The sequence below is a fragment of the Vidua chalybeata genome, chromosome 5 (assembly GCF_026979565.1).
Source record: "Vidua chalybeata isolate OUT-0048 chromosome 5, bVidCha1 merged haplotype, whole genome shotgun sequence".
NCBI classification, from domain to species: Eukaryota; Metazoa; Chordata; class Aves; order Passeriformes; family Viduidae; genus Vidua; species Vidua chalybeata.
Genome location: NC_071534.1, coordinates 10,280,544 through 10,298,529, shown reverse-complemented (window position 1 = coordinate 10,298,529; position 17,986 = coordinate 10,280,544). Strand labels below are relative to the sequence as shown.

The 17,986-nt window shown below is 41.4% G+C and overlaps 1 long non-coding RNA gene across 1 annotated transcript; it reads left to right on the top strand.

Annotated features, from left to right (window-relative positions):
* Positions 1-2,493: 2,493 nt before the first annotated feature.
* On the top strand, positions 2,494-4,825 carry LOC128788051 (uncharacterized). The gene is made up of 4 exons (XR_008430949.1): positions 2,494-2,561; positions 2,678-2,807; positions 3,909-4,045; positions 4,713-4,825. It is a non-coding gene; the product is annotated as an uncharacterized LOC128788051 (long non-coding RNA).
* Positions 4,826-17,986: the final 13,161 nt, after the last annotated feature.

Below are 17,986 nucleotides of genomic sequence, written 5' to 3'. Positions count from 1 at the left end.
ACAAATAAATATTAATAATTTCAGATTCTAGAGTACTTTATTTCCAATAGAGATGACCCAATTGCATGCCAGATTTTTACACCTGATAATCCACTTCCATTTGTTTCTTCCCCCTTCTTTTTCATCCTCCCTCTTGCTGGTGTACATCCTCAGGAGTACATTTACTCTGGAAGTTGCTATGCTGGAAACGAAGGCTTTAAATAGGGGTTTTGATTTTTTTTTTTCCTCTTTTCTTATCTGCACTTAATCCTATCTTTGGTGCTGAAGGAAAGAAGTGAGAGGAACACTAGTGATGGTTGGTTCCACTGCATTTGGATTAACCTTAGGCTCAGTTTTCTTGGCTTTGTAATTCACTCATCAAGGTGGATACAAACTCACAGAAATGAAACCCAAAAATGTGCTTCTTGATGGAAATTTGCTCTTCTCTTTTTGTACTGGAAATGCATACTTGAATAATAAAAGTAATTGGAATTTACTTTTCAGTGGATGCCACTTGCTTTTAAGAGTTACAAAGCTGGCTCAGGTGATCTGTGTTCTATGTTTGTAAGAGATCTATGAATACCTGTGAACATTTCCTAAGATTGTTCCTCTTCTGGAGATAAGTATTTTGGTGAAAATACAGTGGTGAATCCCAAACATCTGGTCAATCCATTATCCTGCTTTAACATCCCTGTAAGGGATGCAAGGTCTCAAGTGCCAGGGGCTTCCTGCACCTATTCTCACTCTCAGTGCTCTGTGGCTCTTCTGTGGTGTCTTTGTGGTGTCCACAGCTGAAATGGGTGGTCTAACTTACTCTCTTTTGAATGCAGATATGGGTTATTTTCATCCACACACTCATTAATCTCTCTGAGCCCTGCCAAGCTCTTTGAGCTACTTTCTCAATTTAATTACATGTTACAGACTTTCTGGGTCTTTTTTCTAGTTCTAGAAAAAGTGTTTTAATTTTAAATGCATTGTATGACATTTAACTGTGTGTCTGGTGTTAAGAGGAGGAGTAAATACGAGCAAATGATCTCTGCAATTTTGCATTAATGCCCTCTGTGAACTGCATTTTTTTTTCAGGATGTCATGTAAACTTACCCACGCTTCCAAGAATGGGAATGAGAGGAAAGAGTTTCTTTCCAGTTTGTCCATTTTGAGATAGAATAATCATAGATAGAATAGAATAATTTGCACCACTGGCAAACAGTGTTTTTAAAACAGGGGGCTCAGTCCACACAGGATTTGATGGGAAGTCCTGCCAGTTTTTATTTCAACAAGGTACAATTATGGTACAGGAGTCCTTTTTCCAGCCTTTTAACAAATGGAGAATGATTGTGGACTCCTTCAAAGAGCCTGTGAATAGCAGCTGGGAAAAGCAAAGGGTTCTGAACAGGTTTAAACTTACCCAGGGGGCTGAGATTTTCCTGGGACGTTTTTAAGATTTCTACAGAGTAAAGAAGGTCATAACATAATTTGCTAAGTACCAATCTGTTTTAGAACCCATGGCCTGAAAGATGCAAACTGCACCTGAGTAAGCACTTAAAGAGGTACCAGGATGGGATGTCACAGTTCAGAGCAGTCACACTTCCTTCCTAGGGCCTGGCAGTTGTGTGAGGAGCCAGAACAAGGGGCTGCTCTGACTGCAAGCTCATGTTTGGTGAGGTTTTTAATGACATACCCTGTCACATAAGCATCAGCTGAGGTTGCTCAGAACCTGTTTTTCTGTGGCCCTACAGATGCAATTGCAGAACTGCAGCGTCTTATTTAAATACCTATCTCAGTTTGGGTTTTATGTTTGTTTTGGTTTTTTTTTTATTTGGTTGTGTTTTTGTTCCAACTGCAATGTCTAAAGTAGATGGAGGGGGGAATTTAGCAGTCAGGTGAATAAAAACCATGGATTCTGCTTGTAGAACTTCCTTCTCAGGGAAGAAAGCCATCCTGCATAATGAACTGACTTGAAGAGGGCTGCATCTCTGCCCTTGTTGCAGCCTGGTGCTATACAGGGAATATACCAAGTGCACAGCTCGTGGTGGTGCCTGGAGCTGCCCAGCAGGAGCTGTGAATGCCTGCTTTGCATTAATACCTGAGAAAAGACTTTGGGGGAGCCTCACTGTGGGGCTTTACTCTGTCTCAAATGTACAATGATAGCTGGATCCACTTTGGGGCCAAGAAGTGACTGGTATTTTTTATGCACTGTGCAACTTTGTCACGAGAGGTCATGGATGGGCTAAGGGATAACTGCTAGAAAGCAAATGGACAAGTGGATGGATGGAAAGTCCATCAGGGATGCTGAATACAAAGATGTGGGCAAAGCCTTGAGGCTCTGTCTTGGAGTACTCAGGAAATCTGTGAACTGGAGGTTGTAAGGAAGATAGAGTGATTCTTCCCTGGGTCTGAGTCCCTTCCATGGTCTTGCCCTGGTGAATGTTCCCAATTATTGCCAGAGAAGGGAATGCATAGAATTTTTTTCTGACTGTGTATGATTTTTTTTTTTTTGTCCAACCCCTTGAAGTTCTTCTGAAATCTGCTTTAAATGGTTGTGAGAATGGCGTGTAGCTGAACTGCTGAGACTCTTCATGGTGAGAATTTCCTACTTGAAATTGAAATAGCTTTGAACTACTTGATGCTGTGTGCTGCCATTAAAAAAAAAAAAAAACCCAGTATACTAAATGCCATTGTTATATTTTCTTATTAGACTTATGTTTGCAGAACCAGCTGTCATAAAGCAAACAGAACTTGACTGCTTGAGTCAGAGTCCATTAAAATGGGCTAAAGACTGAATGTCCTCCATCAGGCTGCTTGCTGTTGTACTCAAGTGTGCTCAGGTATGAGTGCTGTTCCTCTGAGACCTTAATAAAAGCAAGGTGAGACTTTTTAAGACTCTCCTGCTGTGTAAAACTGATCCACAAAACTGACTGTGCAGCAGGGAAATACTGATAAAAGATTAATGATTGTTGCAGTTAGTTGCCATTTGTAAACAACAGGACAAAAAAGCTAAACTAAATAGGTTTTTTAAAAAAATTACCTTTATGTTCTCCACTTAAATGAGCTCTTACAGTATTTCCTAGGAGTTAAGGGTCTAGATTTTGCAGTTATGTCTCTGGTTATGCAGGGCTAAAATCAGCAGGGCTCCAGCGCAGCACAGGGGTTTGTCCCCTAGGATCCAGCTGCAGGCCTGGAAGCAGACTTTGTTTGTTAGTCTCAGTTGCTCTGGACTGCAGCCAGAGTTTTGCTGCTGCTTAAGGACAGAATTGTCCTGTCAGGACTTCTGGTGTGCAAAAAGCTGCTGGGCTGTGTGCTCTCCAAGCAGGTTTAAAACACATAGTGCAAATTAAGTTAGTGTCTCTAACTCTAGCATCAAAACTTCAACTTTTCCTCCTGCAGCCTGGTCTTACTCATTTTTAGCTGGTGCTCAGGAGTTAGTGACAAAGCCCTTCTTATCTGTAAGCAGGGTTTAAGTGCTTCATTAGGATGGTGTGTGCTGCTTGATGGGCTGTGGGATTTGCACAGACCCGTTTGTTTCATCTTGTACACTAGTTATGGGCTTGCATTCTTTTCTGATGTCTGGCTGGTTTGTTTTCTCAAAGTGATGGGCAGGCCTTTCCCAAGCAACCCTGATACTCTAATTGATCTGGTTTTGGAGCTCAAACTAAATTCAATAGATGTTCTGAGCATGTAACAATCACAGGATCAGGACAACGTCTAGTTAAGTCCAGTCAAGTCATCTAAAATCTTTTTCCCTCCTTACCGGCAGGAAATTGATTTCATGTTTTCAGTCCCCCAGTATATTAATTAAACTATTATTTATTCATTTAGTTACTTTATTTTTATAACAAAATTGGGCTTTGGTCTTTAGAAGGAAGAGTGGAAAACACTTGAATTTTTTTCCCCTCATAAAGTACATATATTCTTGCCTCTTTTTTAAGGTACAGTGCTGCTGTGCACCTTGGAACAAAAGTGACTAACAGCTCTCAACAACAGGAGTGGAAATAATGGCAGGGGTAGCAAAGACATGAAGAGTTTTGAAAAGCAATATTCCTCAGTGTTGGGAAAGTAATAAAAGGTCAGAACAAAGTGCAATAGAAAAGCCATTATGAAGGGAATGGGCAGAAATCTGGTTTTATGTTGATGTCAAGGCTTTGGATTTGTTTTCTTTCCATTCTGACAAGTTTTATTTAGTTTAATTCAGATTATTATTATTATTTGCCTTAATGCATGCAGCTTCACTAGGTGTGATTTTAATGCTGCACAACTGTAAATGGCTAGGTTTGAGAGACTTGCTTATCTTTCCTTTTTTATTTGGAACCTTCTGTGTAATGAATTCTTAACCAAGAATTATTGTTTAGCATTATTTATTCGGAGCTGGGCTGTGCTACAGAAATACAGGCAGAGTAGCACCACACTTTGCTGCTTATGGAGGAGGGTGAGTGCTCTTAAAAGTATTTCATGTACCATTGCAAACTCCTTGCCAGTACTTGACTTCCCTGAGTCTGCAGCAGTGTTGAAATCCCCACTGACCTCCATGCCAGCAAAGCTAAATCAGGTCTGACTGCTCTTGGTAAATCATCCTAGAATTTGTTTTCTTACCCCTAATTAAGTAAAAGACATTCAGCCCTCATCAATTATGGCAAAAGTATGTTTTGAAAATAGGAACAATTTAAAAAAATTATAGATTCATACTGGGTATCAATGCTGAAATCCATCCTCATTTCCTTTTGGTTTTGACCTAGGAATACAATTTTGTATGATGGGTTGCTGATGTAAAGCACAGTCCTCCTCTTCTCTTTTCCATTCCCAATATGCAAAAGCAGCAAAGATGGCCAATATCATTTAAATCAGCATCCTTCAGGTAAATCTTTTTGCCAGGATTATCATTGGTTGCTCAGCAGCTACTTAGTCCATGTGTCCATGCAGCCAGTAATTTGGCCTATTTCAAATCTAAATAATACGTAGTGGCTGCATGTGGGGAGAGCCTGAGTAGCTCAACTTTATTTCCTTTCTATTGTGTTTCATTTTTTTGGTAATTTTCATTTCTCCCAGCCATGTCTGATAATAAGATCCCACTGTAGGTAGTCCTGGAAGTCTGGAAGGTCTGCAGGAATGTCCCCCCAGAGCTGTTAAAGACAGATTAGGCATCCATTTCAGCAAACAAATTGTCAGAACCCAGAAGCAGTCCCCTGTGTGGTTTTATCCAGACTTTTTTTTTTCCCTGAAGTTTTTTAGGGCAGTTATCAGAGGCTGTTTCTGGCCTTGTTTTGTAGTAGGGGCTGGTGATCTTAAAGCACTCATGCTTTCTCTCTGCTGCTATGGAATGAAATGCTAAAGCTCTCCTTTACCTCAGAGGCAGATGAGCTTTGCTGAGCGCCTGGAAATCCCCAGCCCAGAAGTCCAGTGATGAGCCCCACGTGCAGTCCACCTCTGCCATGGTAGAGATGAGCCTCAAATATAAGCAGGGAGTACAACAGCTGCTCAAAAGATGCAGGTCCCCAAATAAACAACTTACTCCTTTACCATTTCCTGGTCCATTATGCACAGGGAGGAGTTTTCTGTTTTCTTTTATGTGTCTTCATTTGTTTTTGCAAAGTGCACTTAGCATATGAGAGAGTACCCTTTCGTTCCTTCACTGATTATCAATGTTCTGAAAAATGGACAAAAAAATGCATTTGGACCCCCTTTCAGATCCTGAGGCTGGAATTTCAAATCGTTGTAATTGAAAGTTTTGCTTACATTTGGAATTAAGTTTACCTTTTTCCTCTTGCCTTTTTTTTCATTTGAAACTGTTAGACAAACATGTTTCTTGAAAATTGTTTTGCCACTGGGGAAAGGAAATGTTTTCAATATTTATATCTAACTGAAGACTGGCTTATCCTTTTTCTTTCCTTTTTTAACCTCTCCAAACATGTACATTTCAGATTCCTTCTTAGCTGTCTCAATTTCCCCTATGCCCTTTCTGGTTGACTTTGTTAGCGTGGTACATTCCTTTTATGGAGCTGTACATTTTTCAGCTTTTTATCCTTCAGTGGATTATTCAGATGGGATTCTTGGCTGCCGACATCTGCTTCACTCTGGGTACCAGTATGTGCTGTCATCTCTGTCATGGGAAACTGGGCTTGTGTCCTCCTTCCCTGGGGGATTCAGCATGGGGGATCAAGGTACGAAGTTGTCCCTTGCCCATAAGCAGGGCTCTGCTGCCAGAGGAGACTTTTATGTCTTGTGGTACATGATAGTGCTGGGCATTTGTTGGAATTTCTCAGCTGAGGGGGTGTTGAGCTGTGTGCCTGGGATTCTACACCTGCTGTGCACGTCAGGCTTCCAAAAGTTTTGTATGCACTGCTGCTTCTCTGTGCATGCCATACATTTAAGGAGGGCGAAGGTGTCTAAACCCAACACTTTAAACTCTGAATGAGCTTAACAGGAAGAACATCTCCTTTTACTCTAATAGAGCAATGGATAATGCTCCTGATTGGGAATCTGGAAACCAGGCTGCCAGAAAGAGGGTGAAAGAATAAAATAAACCTCTTTATTATTTGCTGCCTTCCAGTACCTGAAGGGAGCCCATAGGAACGATGGAGAGAGACTATTACAAGGGCCTGGAGTGACAGGGAATGGCTTCACACTGACAGAGAGTGGGTTTGGATTGGCTGTTAGGGAGAAATTAGTCCCTGTGAGGGGGGTGAGGCACCAGAAAGAGGCTGCCCAGAGAAGCAGTGTGTGCCCCAACCCTGGAAGTGCCCAGGCCAGGCTGGATGGAGCTCTGGGGGAGTGGAAGATGTCTCTGCCTGTTGAGGAGGGCTTGGAACGAAATGGTCTTTAGGGTGCCTTCCAAGCCAGGGCTTACTATATTTCTGTGATTTTTGGTTGTGTTCACAGCATCCTCTTCTGTTGCAGCGTGCTGGGGAAGTTCAGGAAAAGGCTCTTCACTTAGAGGGTGGCCAGTCCATGGAACAGGTTCCCCAAAGAAGTGGCCATGGTACTAAATGTGTCAGAGTCCAGGGACTGTCTGTGTGATGCTTGCAGTCCCTGGTTTAGTGTAAGGTGGCCTTGCACTGAGCAGGGAGCTGGACTCAGCAATCCTTATAGCTCTCTTCCAACTTGAGGTGTTCTGGGATCCTGTGAATAGTTCCCAAGCTGGTGTGAGGGATGACAGCTCACCTATACCACAGTCCTGAGAAAAATCTCTTGAAAATCATCTTTGCTGTGCCTCCAGGTCAGATGGGATCATGTCTCTCTGCTCTGTGGATCAGCTGCTGTTCCATGCAGACACAGAGTGGGATCTCTGCTTTTCCCATCCTGCAGGCTGCTGTGAGTTTATGGTCCCTCTGTGGTCTTTAACTGGCACGCTGATCCCAGCTGGAAGAGTTTACTTGCTGTTTACAGCGTGTTCCAGGAGAAGTATTCTTTGCACATACATGTTAGATATTCACAGGGATCATGTTATTTCCTAATAAGATACAAATCATAGGCTTGGTGCTCAGTGTTTTGCCCCTCTGCCTTTCTTCAAACCTCTTTCCACATGTCTTTTTTCCTTTCTTTTTCTTGCTGTCATGTGTCAACTGCATTCTGTAGCCATTGCCATCCATAATGTATTGTTCCAAAGCAATAAACTTGTTATGGAGAGTAGGATGAAGAGGAATAAACCAATTCCAAGCATATGGCCGCTTGCTTGGGAGGGTTTCAGTGCAGTCCTACCAATATCATGAAACACAAAACAGCACAGCAGCAGAGTCTGCTTTCCCACAGGGAAGCCCTTGCAAGCAAAGCCACTCATTGTGAAATATTCTTGGTAGCTGTTTCTATCTTTTAGATTAAATAAATAGACCAGGGTTGGAAACTCAGTTCTGTGTTGCAAATATTCTTCATGGCAGTGTCAATTAGGAATCTTTTTTTTCTTAATCCAGACATGAGCATTTCTCACCTTTTAATTCCCTACAAATGACATAGAAAGCAAAAACATAGTTGAAATTGTAGAGCCATCACTGAAGGCTAGAGTTACTGCTTTAATTTATGGTTTTATTTCCTACCCCTCCCTGAGATTCTTCTGTTTACTGTCTTTGTCTCTCTCTCATACAGGTTTACTTTTATATTTCAGTAAATTGTTATTTTACACTGCCTACTTTGAGAATTATAGGAAAACTTACTTTGGGTTTTTAATACATTGAAATGACTGATTCTTAATCTAATTGCAATTTGTTTAACTTTATGTCCAGTTTGGAGCTTTGAACTTGTTGTAAAATGCCATATAAAGTACTGGGTGTTCTTGTACTTCCTAATTCTGTCTGGCATTTACAACAATTCTTTCACTATCTCTGAGGGTACAGCTCCTAACTGTGCCAAGACAGACTCTGATCCACTCCACTGCTATGAATAGGAGTCTGTCCATGGCCTTCAGTGAGACTTGATTCAGACTCTTTATTGCTTCACCTTTACAAACTGAATTCCAGGCCATTCTCCATGGTAAAAATCTTGGCAGCATTGAAGTGAACAGGATATTTGCTGTGGTATTCAAAGGAGCCAGGATTTCAGCTAGAATATTTAATAACTCACAATTAAAAATAACCTATTTTCAGTCCTTGGATTTGACCTGGACATTTTGCTTTACTACAGACATGGGAGATTAAGATAAAACAGAATTTCCATATTGAAGCTTGATTAAGGTCAGAGTTACTATTGGATAATTGTGTACCCTATGGATGTGGAGGAGCGAATTTACTCAAGTTTGTAATTTGCCCTTTAAAGGAAATCCTGTGACATGTCTGAGTCAAGGGGATCCCATCCAAGTGAAAACTCTGAATCTTGATGTCTGTCAATACTTGCTTGTGACTAATAGAAGTGCATCTACTCGGTGCAAACAATACAGTTAAATCTAAATGTAGGTTTATTTATTTATATGTGTTTTATGGGGCAATATTTCATACTCTTGTGAGCCAGCCAATGAACCCTGAGAAGTCTGATGGTGACTGTTCTCGCAGAGCCCTTGTGGGGAGATTTTCCATCTGTGAGCTGAGCATTTCTCTTGTAACATTAATGGCCACAATCAAGTGTAAAATCAAAACAAGAATCTTGGCTACTTAAGAACCACATGCAGATATGATATGCTGCTTGTATCTCCCACGCTTAAAATTGCACCTTAAGTATATATACATTTTAAGTGTATGTCTAGTATTAAATATACCTCCAATAAATATAATATTAAATATACTTTGAAGTAAATATACTTCAAAGGGAACCTGTTAGGTGGCTAGGTAAGTGGTATGGTCTTGAATCCTTAAGTTAATAAAAATAAATATTGGATTTGGTGGAAAGGATTGTTGAATTGTTCCTGTATTTTTCTGTACCTTTATTTCCAACCAACTGAAAAAGAGGAAACTTGTTAATGTATCTAATCTAGAAATTCACTCATAGGATTTCTCTATAAAAGTCTGTATTGGAGTGTATACCTGTGCATATTTTTATTTATTACATTAGTCTGCACATACAAAAGTGTCCACTTAGAATTTCAAAAGTCCAACACAGCTCTAGATTTCATAATGTCTGAATTTTAATTTTTTTTTAAATCCTTTTCACAATAACCGAGTAACTAAACTCTTAAAACTGTTTCTGTCTGCCCCAAGGGTTTTTTTTCTCTTCCTCTATGTGTTGAAGGGAAATCTGAGCCTAAGAACACTAAAGAGGAAAAACATGTCTCATCTACTTGTCACGGCATCTATACTTTGCCATTTTTTTGCCACCCAAATGTGACAGGGCAGCACATAAATGTGTGAAGTCTGTCACAAATGGCAGCCAGAGCTGGGAATTCAGGAAAATGAGCTTTGCCTTTTTGAGGCTTTTGCATTTAGATCCTGCAAAGTGCTGAGTGCCTTCTGAAAGGTTACGCTCAGCCTGCTGAGCGCTGGTTCACGGGAGGCGTTCACCTTGCGGGATCCAGCCTGGAAAAGAGCAGCTCCTAGATGGAGCCCCGGGGGACCTGCGTGGGGTAGGAGAACGTGCCGTGCTGCCTGTGCTCTCACGTGGCTCAGGGGTGTGATGGATCACACGTCAGGAGTCCCAGGTGTGGCTCAGCGGCGTGGGAATGACGGCTGTGGAGACAGAAAATCTCTCTTCACCCGCAGAGGGGAGCAGCAGGGGTGCAGCCCAGCCAGTGCACTTCTCCCTGGAAGTGAAAAGGTGTTTGCAGTTCCGCGATGCATTTTGTGGTGGCTCCTTCTTCTGAAGGGCTGCTTAGGGTCTCTTTGTGCCCCCACATCTGCAGGTGCTCAGGGTAGAGTTGAGGATAATGTGACCACATGGAGCAGGAGGACAAGCCACCACGTTGATCTTACACTAACACTTGAGGGAGAGCACCTGTGCAGTAGTAAAGATGGCCTGTTTTTTAATGAATCACATTTAAGAACACTCCAGGTGTTTTGCCAGCCTGCCAGCATTCAGAGCCTTTCTATTCAAATCTCTCTGTATGTGTGTCTGCTTTTCTGTGTGTATGTCCGACACACATGTATTTTATTATTTCACCATCAGCAACCCTGATCCTCTTTTACAGCCAGGCCCTTCTGAGGCAACCAGCTAGAGGCTCTGTTTGGGCAGGAGGGCAGCATTGTTCTGGGGTTTTGCAAGTGTGACCATATTCTACCTTCCTGAGCACATGGCAGCGTGTTCTCCTTTTCTTCCAGCAGGCAGGGGCAGGTGTGCTCCCTTCCCCTCCCCTTTACCTGCCTTGCTTGGAGGGCAGGTTGGGAGCCAGGCACAGCAGCAAGCAGCTTGTCTTGGGTGTCTGGCAGGATGGGCAGAGCAAGGGATGAGCAGCACGAGGTGTGGAGTGGGCATGTTAACTCGGCAGCCTGTGCTGTCCTCTGGGGTGAGGGATCTCCTGCAAAGGCAGGGGGAGGTTAGATGGGGAAGGGAGGGGGAGAGACTGAAATGCAAACATCACTGCTATCCTCTGTAAGAGATTTAGATCTCTGTGTTGGCATAAAAAGGTCATTTTGGGCCTGAGGGTTTTGACATTGTTCCTTTAAGTTAGACCCACAACATAAACTATTTTCAACACTTGCTATGAAGAACAAATGACCTTTAGTAACTTGCCCAGAAGACAAATGGTACGTTAACACAATAAATGTACTTTGCTAGTATCATGCTTCTTGCTTTAATTTTCAATTAGAAATGTTACTTTTTCCTTTCCCTTTTACACAAAGGACTGCACTTTCATACTTTGATTTTGTAACAGAGATTTCTTCATCCTCTGTGGGATTGGTAATATTCACTGATAATTACTGGCTATACAGTAAATTTCCTTCTGTTCAGGGACAGCATTTTGTGCTCATCTGCTCTGAATGGTCAGGATGGAGGGAATCTGTGAGGGAAGGAGGGGATAGTTAACAAGCATCACCAGCCACGTCTGCTGCAAGGGCAGAGGAAAGGGAGTCAAAGGGACAAACAGTTCAGAGAGGGTGCTGGTGAGTATATTTTTTGTTTGACGGAGCTTTTTTTAGCATGTGAAGACAGAAATGAGACTGAAAATTAAAGATGAAATTATTTCAGTTTGCATCAGTGATGGCAGGAGGTGTGGATGTTGGCATGTTGGCTTCTGTTTGGGGAAATGAAGGGCTGTCCCTCTTCTCCGTGCTCATTTTTAGTTTTATTTCAGTGAAGGTTTCCAGGCTTTGTTATGTAGCTTGCTGCCAAGAGCTCTTTGGAGGACCTGAAAGTGCACCCCTGGTTGTGTGAGTGGGGAAACACCAGCATTTCTGCTGAGCATGCTCACATGGTGGCTTGGCCAGCTGCTGGTCTCAGACAATGTGGTGGAAAGAAGGGAATCTACACCTTTTTCAGTGTGCTGCTGTAGGTCACCTGGGGGATGAGATGAGGAAAACAAGGAGTAGGGAAGCACCAGCTCTCCTCCATGCAGTGCTGTCTTTCCTTAAGGGAAAAAAAAAAAACAAAAACAAAAAAACAAAAAACAAAAAACAAAAAAAAAAAAAAAAAAAAAAAAAAAAAAAAACAAAACACCAAAAAACCAGAGAAAGAAGGTGGACATTGAGATGCTTCCAGAGATCTGGGTAAACTTTTGTCAAGGGGATGACAGCAAAGATGTCACTGTCACACGAGCAATAAATGCCTGGAAGAAGGGAGAGGATGTTGGTGGTGGAAAGATAGCAGATCAAGGGATGGCACAACAAGAAGAAAGTACTTAGAAAAAGGAAAGTGATTTGTCATCCTTTGGAGTCACAGATAGACTTTCCTTAACATTAATAGTGTTTGGAAAACAGGAAGATCTAGTGCATAATGCAGAGGCTCGTTTGACATCCCATAAATGTTGGTTAATTATTTCTAGGGCTGATACAGTGCTCTTCATCCCAAAGGGATTCGGAGCACTTCACACAAAAGTAGATTTTTCAATTTGCTGATTGGTTTGAGGATTACAGTTGTTTCACATCAAACAAAAACATTTAGGAGGTGTTTTTTATTCTTTGATGTGAGGACAATCTTTTGTTTCAGAATTGAACAGAAATTATTTTACAGAACCAAAAATGAAAGCTGTCTTTTGAGTTTAGAATCATAGATACTTTGGAACCTCACCAACAGTGTGCTTATAAAGAATATTTAAGCAAAGCCTCTGGAAATGAAAATTTTAAATACTTTAAGTTTAAATAGCCCTTCTTCATCTCCAGGAGTGTTTGTTTCTTATTTTTCATCAAACTGACAACTGAGTCCGACCTTATTTTATACATAAATCCATCATCTGATTTCTTTCTAATCAGCTATAACAGCCTTTTTTTTTTTTCCCAGCTATATGTTTATGCCCTTTTATGATCATTGAAGGGGGACTTAAATAAAGCTGGAGAAGTGTGCTGCTCCAAGGCAGCTTTACTAGGGAAAAGCTGAGCTGGGCAGAAAGGAGCTTGGAGTGGAAGGAAGCAAGGCAGGATGAACTGAAAATGAAGGGAAAACTGGAAAGGGATGGACAATGTGACTAATGGTGATAGTTACTCCCCAGAGCAAAAAATAGGAGCAAGGAAATAAGGATTAGGGATAGGAAAATGGAAAGGGGAGTTGAGAAGGAAAAAAAAAAGCTGACTAAAAAGCAAAAAATAGGACACTCCACCTTTAGTGAATGCTTTATTTCTCCATTTTCATGAGAAATGCCATATCTCTCTAAATTTGGAAAGGAGGATAGGATGGCTATTTTTAGGAATTACTGATGTTCCTGGCTGCTTATGATTTTGTAGTTACCCAGAGAAAAAAGGAAAATACAGCAATGCAAAAGTTAAAGGAACTTAAGAAAGTACTTTTGAAAAAGAGAAACTTGGTAATATCTAAACTTTCAGGTCATGTAAAAGCACAGCATAGCACTCATATTGCTTAAATTTTGTGTGAATGTTACGGGCATAATCCTGCAAACACTTAGGTGTCATTAGCAGGTGTTGTTTTGTTTTTTTTTTTTTTTCTTTTAATGGAAACTGATATTCCTGTGCAATCAGGTGGCTTCAGAAGCCAAGAACTTGAGAAAGACTCAGTCTTGCTAGACTTGATAAGAAATCACAAAGGTTGGGTGGCCTTTTTCCTGCTGGTCTTTAGTCCCAGGAGAGAATTCACCCTTAGAAGTTTTTTTGGGGTGTTTTTTTTTTTTTCTTCAGCTGTTGCAGCTGTGTGTGCCTGATTCCCAGCTTAGGGAGTCTGGTTTGCATTTGTGTAGCAGAAAAGATTACTGAAAAATTCCTGCTGTCAATTCCTCCATATCACCTTTAAGAAAAATTTTACTCGAAACTAATTGGTTAAAATGACGTACTGCTCTTACTTGCCCCTCCCAGAACCCCTGAGGCAGGTTTTGCTGATCTCTTTCCATTATTCATCCTTTTATAGAACAACACTGGGAGCTTTGAGGGTATGTTTGACTAGCAGCCTCACCGAAGTGTTCATGGTGTGAGAAGGGGGAAGGAGAGGGGAAAAAAAAAAGCCCTGGCTCATCAGTACAAACAGGGAAGTGACACCAGCATGGTGGTGAGACTGAGGATTTCTGCTTTGCTGGGGATTTCTAACTTTCTTTTTAAAGGGGTTTTAGATGTGGATTTTGAGATGAGCTCTTTGAAGTAGACACAAGGCTATGTGACTCTTTTTTTTTAAACAAGAAAAGCTATGAGGGAAAATCAAAATTATTCTTGCTCTCAATCCCCTCCACAGTCGTTCTCTCTTGGTGTATGCAGAGAAAGGTGTGGACATTGATCAATATTTCCATGGTCCAACTATACCTAACCTCACCTGGAGGGAAGCCACACTGTGCAGGGAACACCCTTACAGTGCTCTTACTAACATCACAGTAGGTTGGTGTGTTGTTTTTTAAGGGCACATTGTGTCACAATCCTTATTCCACCTTGGTGATGTCAGGGGGCATTTTGTTACTTGGGGAACTTGGGCGTTCTGTCAGATATTTCACAGGTGGTTCTGCTCTTGCTTGGGCAGCACAAAGCACATAAATGGTGGTAAGCCTGTTTGTGCTCTCCATGTCATTCTTGTTCTTAGGAATTAGGTTTTTTATACTGCGTGTATTATTTATGCATTTGAATGTCTTAATTTCAGTTCAGCTTTCCATCTCTGGTATTTTACTTCAAAGTCTAAAATTCCTGCTTTTCTTATAGGTCATTACTGAGTTATTTTTAGACAGCAGTGTTAGATGGTAATTATGATAAGTGAAGTAAAAACAGTATCAATTTTGGTTTATGAAAAGTCTGTAAAAGTTAAGTGGTGTTTAAGTTTGCATATTAAGAATAATTTTCCTTCAGGAGTAAATTAAGAAACCTTTGGTGCAAGTATGATAGAAATATTTATAAATTTGATTCAGAGATAATAATTCAGAAAAAAAAAGTGGCATCTGCTTCGTCATGGGAAGATGCTGAAAGTTGGTGATACTTTTTTACTAGAAATACTGGAAATGTGTTCAAATTGTGTGGTTATGGAAAGGGGTGTCAATGACAGGAAAGAATATCCAGTGCAAATGCTCAGGAGAAGCTGAAGCTTTGTTCTCCAACGTGCAGTGACCTTCTTGAGGAAAATGGGACAAAGGCAGTCCCCACAGACCCAGTTGGGCTGTGCAAGCAGAGAAGAATGAGGGTAGAAAATGGGGCTGCCACCTTGAAGGTGAGACTGCTCTTCTGAGAGGAAATCAAACAACATATTAATCAGCTGAATATATTTCTCAAATTCTGTATTTTACCTAACTTCAGGAAAAAACTTGTTTGATTGTTTTTTTTAATAAGTGGCAGAACTGTAAACAAGTAACATGACAGTAGTAAATACTTGGTAGTGACTCAAGTGTGGTTGTCTGCAGTGTAAGCCTGGTGTCAAACCAGGCAACGCTAACGTGGTAAGCAGTGAGGGCTCCAGCAAGACACAAGTGTATGGCAGGAACTGCACAGCCTTCCAAGTGACCTTTCAGTCAGTGTAGGAGAGTGTCATCACAGGGAGTGTGCATCACTTTAGAGACACAGTGGAAAATCCATACTGTCAAAATTAACTATTGCTCTGCCATGGAATCTTGTTACATTTTGGGTTTAAGCAGTCGTTGCCCAAACAGAATTAACATACTAGTTGAGGAAACATTTCAAATTCCTCTGAAATGGAAACAACTTCCTTTTTTCCCCAGATTTCTTTGCAAATTTATCCTCCCGTTCATTTGATTCTCTTTAGCATGTCAGTTAAGTTGTGCAGTCTCTTTTCATTGATGGCTTCTTTAAGCTTTTTTTCTTTCCATTTGCTTGATTTTCTACACAGAGAAGTTGTCTGGTGTGGCTCTTCAGTGCTGTGAGGCAAAAAGCCATCACTGCCAATGTTGCAGGAAATACTAAATGTTTAAACACACACAGAAAAGGGGCTGCTCTCACCCAGGTAAAAAGGAGTCAAATGTGAGCTGGTGCTGTGAGCTAACAGCTGCTTTGCGTGGAAAAACATCTTCCCCCTCTCAAACTTTATTAACAGTTGTGCAGCTTCATCAGTGGAGTGATGGTAGGAGGAGGCCAAGTGTAAACAAGGCACAGGTGGCTGTGTGTGGGGGTTTTGTTGCAAGGGCATCTGGACCTGTTCTGAACAAAAGTTATACAGATAAAATCATCATATATAGGTGATATGATGATATGGGGTTGCATCTATCTATCTATGAGCAATCTCATCACTTCTACCACTGGGGGAACAGAACTCCTTTTAATAATAGTGGGAAATGATATGGAAAATGTGTTAGTGCTGTGTGAGGGAACAGTGACTTCCCAAACTCTCCATGTGTTTCTCTATGCCATACCTCAATTTCCCAGCTGATGGGATCAGAATATTCCTTACAGAGTAACAGGCTGGGGCTCACAGGTAGTTAATATTTTTGAACTTGAAATGTCTGAAAATGATAAAAGTAGTTAGGATTGTAACTATTTTCCCTATTTAGCATAAAGTTGAAATATTGAGAGGTTAAAGCTCACTCAACCAACCAGTCCCCAGCCTCAGTTTGACTGCAGAGGAAATCTATTACTCATTTCCTGCCTTTACTTAAAATAAAGAACACCCTCTGCCCAGGACCATGTCTAAGCAGACACATCATCACTGCTTTTTTTGGTGATAATAATAAAAGTGACAGAAGGGGATTCCCCTGAATGCTTGCTACTTTTCTGCTGCGTGGCTCCAGCAGTCCCAGAATAGCTGTGCAGGGTCTGGGCTGAAATGCTGGGCTCACAAGTCCCTCTGGCTTCACCCTTACTGGAACTGTGGCTCCTTGTTTTGAGAAATGACTGGAGGGGCAGAGCAGGAGCAGACTGCTGCCTGAAATGCAGAAATAGATGTCATTGAGGAACAGAAGAGACACTGCCTCTTCTCAAACAAGAGCTAGAGGGGAAGGCACTGGAATGGCCCAGGTACAAATACAGGCCAGGTAAAAGCCCTGGCCCCAATGTCAGCTTTTGCAGTTTCCTAAAGCTGGTTGTTGAGCTGCTAGAAGTTTTCAGTGGGGATTACACCTCAGAGAAATGCATTACTAATGCTGGAGATCAGGAACAGGACTTCTGATAGTTCTCCATTTAACATGGGGCCCTTCTAAGGAGCTGCAGGCAGAAATAAATATGCTGGTTACTTGTGTAAGTGGAAAACCTTTAAAATGCATTCCAAACTCTCAGTATGCTTCAAAAGGGTGTTATTTCTATGTTGGCATGTTAATATTCAGACAACAGGCCGCCATGTAGTTCTAAGAAGCAGGGTGTATTAGTTGTCATCACACTGACAACTCCAACATAATTTTCTAATGATTGAAATAAAAAAAAAAGAGCCATAGCCAGCATAAATCATACTAATTCCAGAGATATGAGTGGAGCTCCAGAGCCATTCAGCAAGTGCACATCATATGTGCTATGGTTTGTTTGAAGAGGTGTGATGTGGTGATTCTAGACTTGACATCTACAAGCCACAGCAGTATTTAGTAGTACCTGCAAGAGAGAGGAAATTCAAGGGGAAGGTGCTGTGCTTAGATGGTTCACACTCAGAAAGGATCACAGGCAGTGCCATGCCTTATGTATGAACACATCTATATTTGCCCAGCAAATCTTGTTTGTCCTTGTGTGAATGATAAGAGGTTACCATCCAAATAAATAAATAAATACAGGAGGAATAAATACAGAATTCGGGAAGATCTGTAGGTCTTAGTATTTAGAGTGGGAAAAGGAGATGGCTGCTCTTTTTGCAAAGCTTTTAATGTTGCCTGCAATGACTGGTGCATGAAAGTGAGCAGGGTCTGAGGGAGCTGTTGTCAGTAATTCCAGAGTTGAGGCTTTGGCTGCATGTGTAATCCAGCCTTTCCCACTCTGAAAAATACACCCATGCATGCACAGAGATGTGTTCAGATATAAGGCATGGCACTGGATAGGATCCTTTCTGAGTGTGAGCCATCTAAGCACAGCACCTTCCCTTTGGATTTCCTCTCTCCTGCAGAAGCACCACTGAAATGACAAATGAGTGCCATACTTCTTGTTGGGGAGCCTCTTTCTGG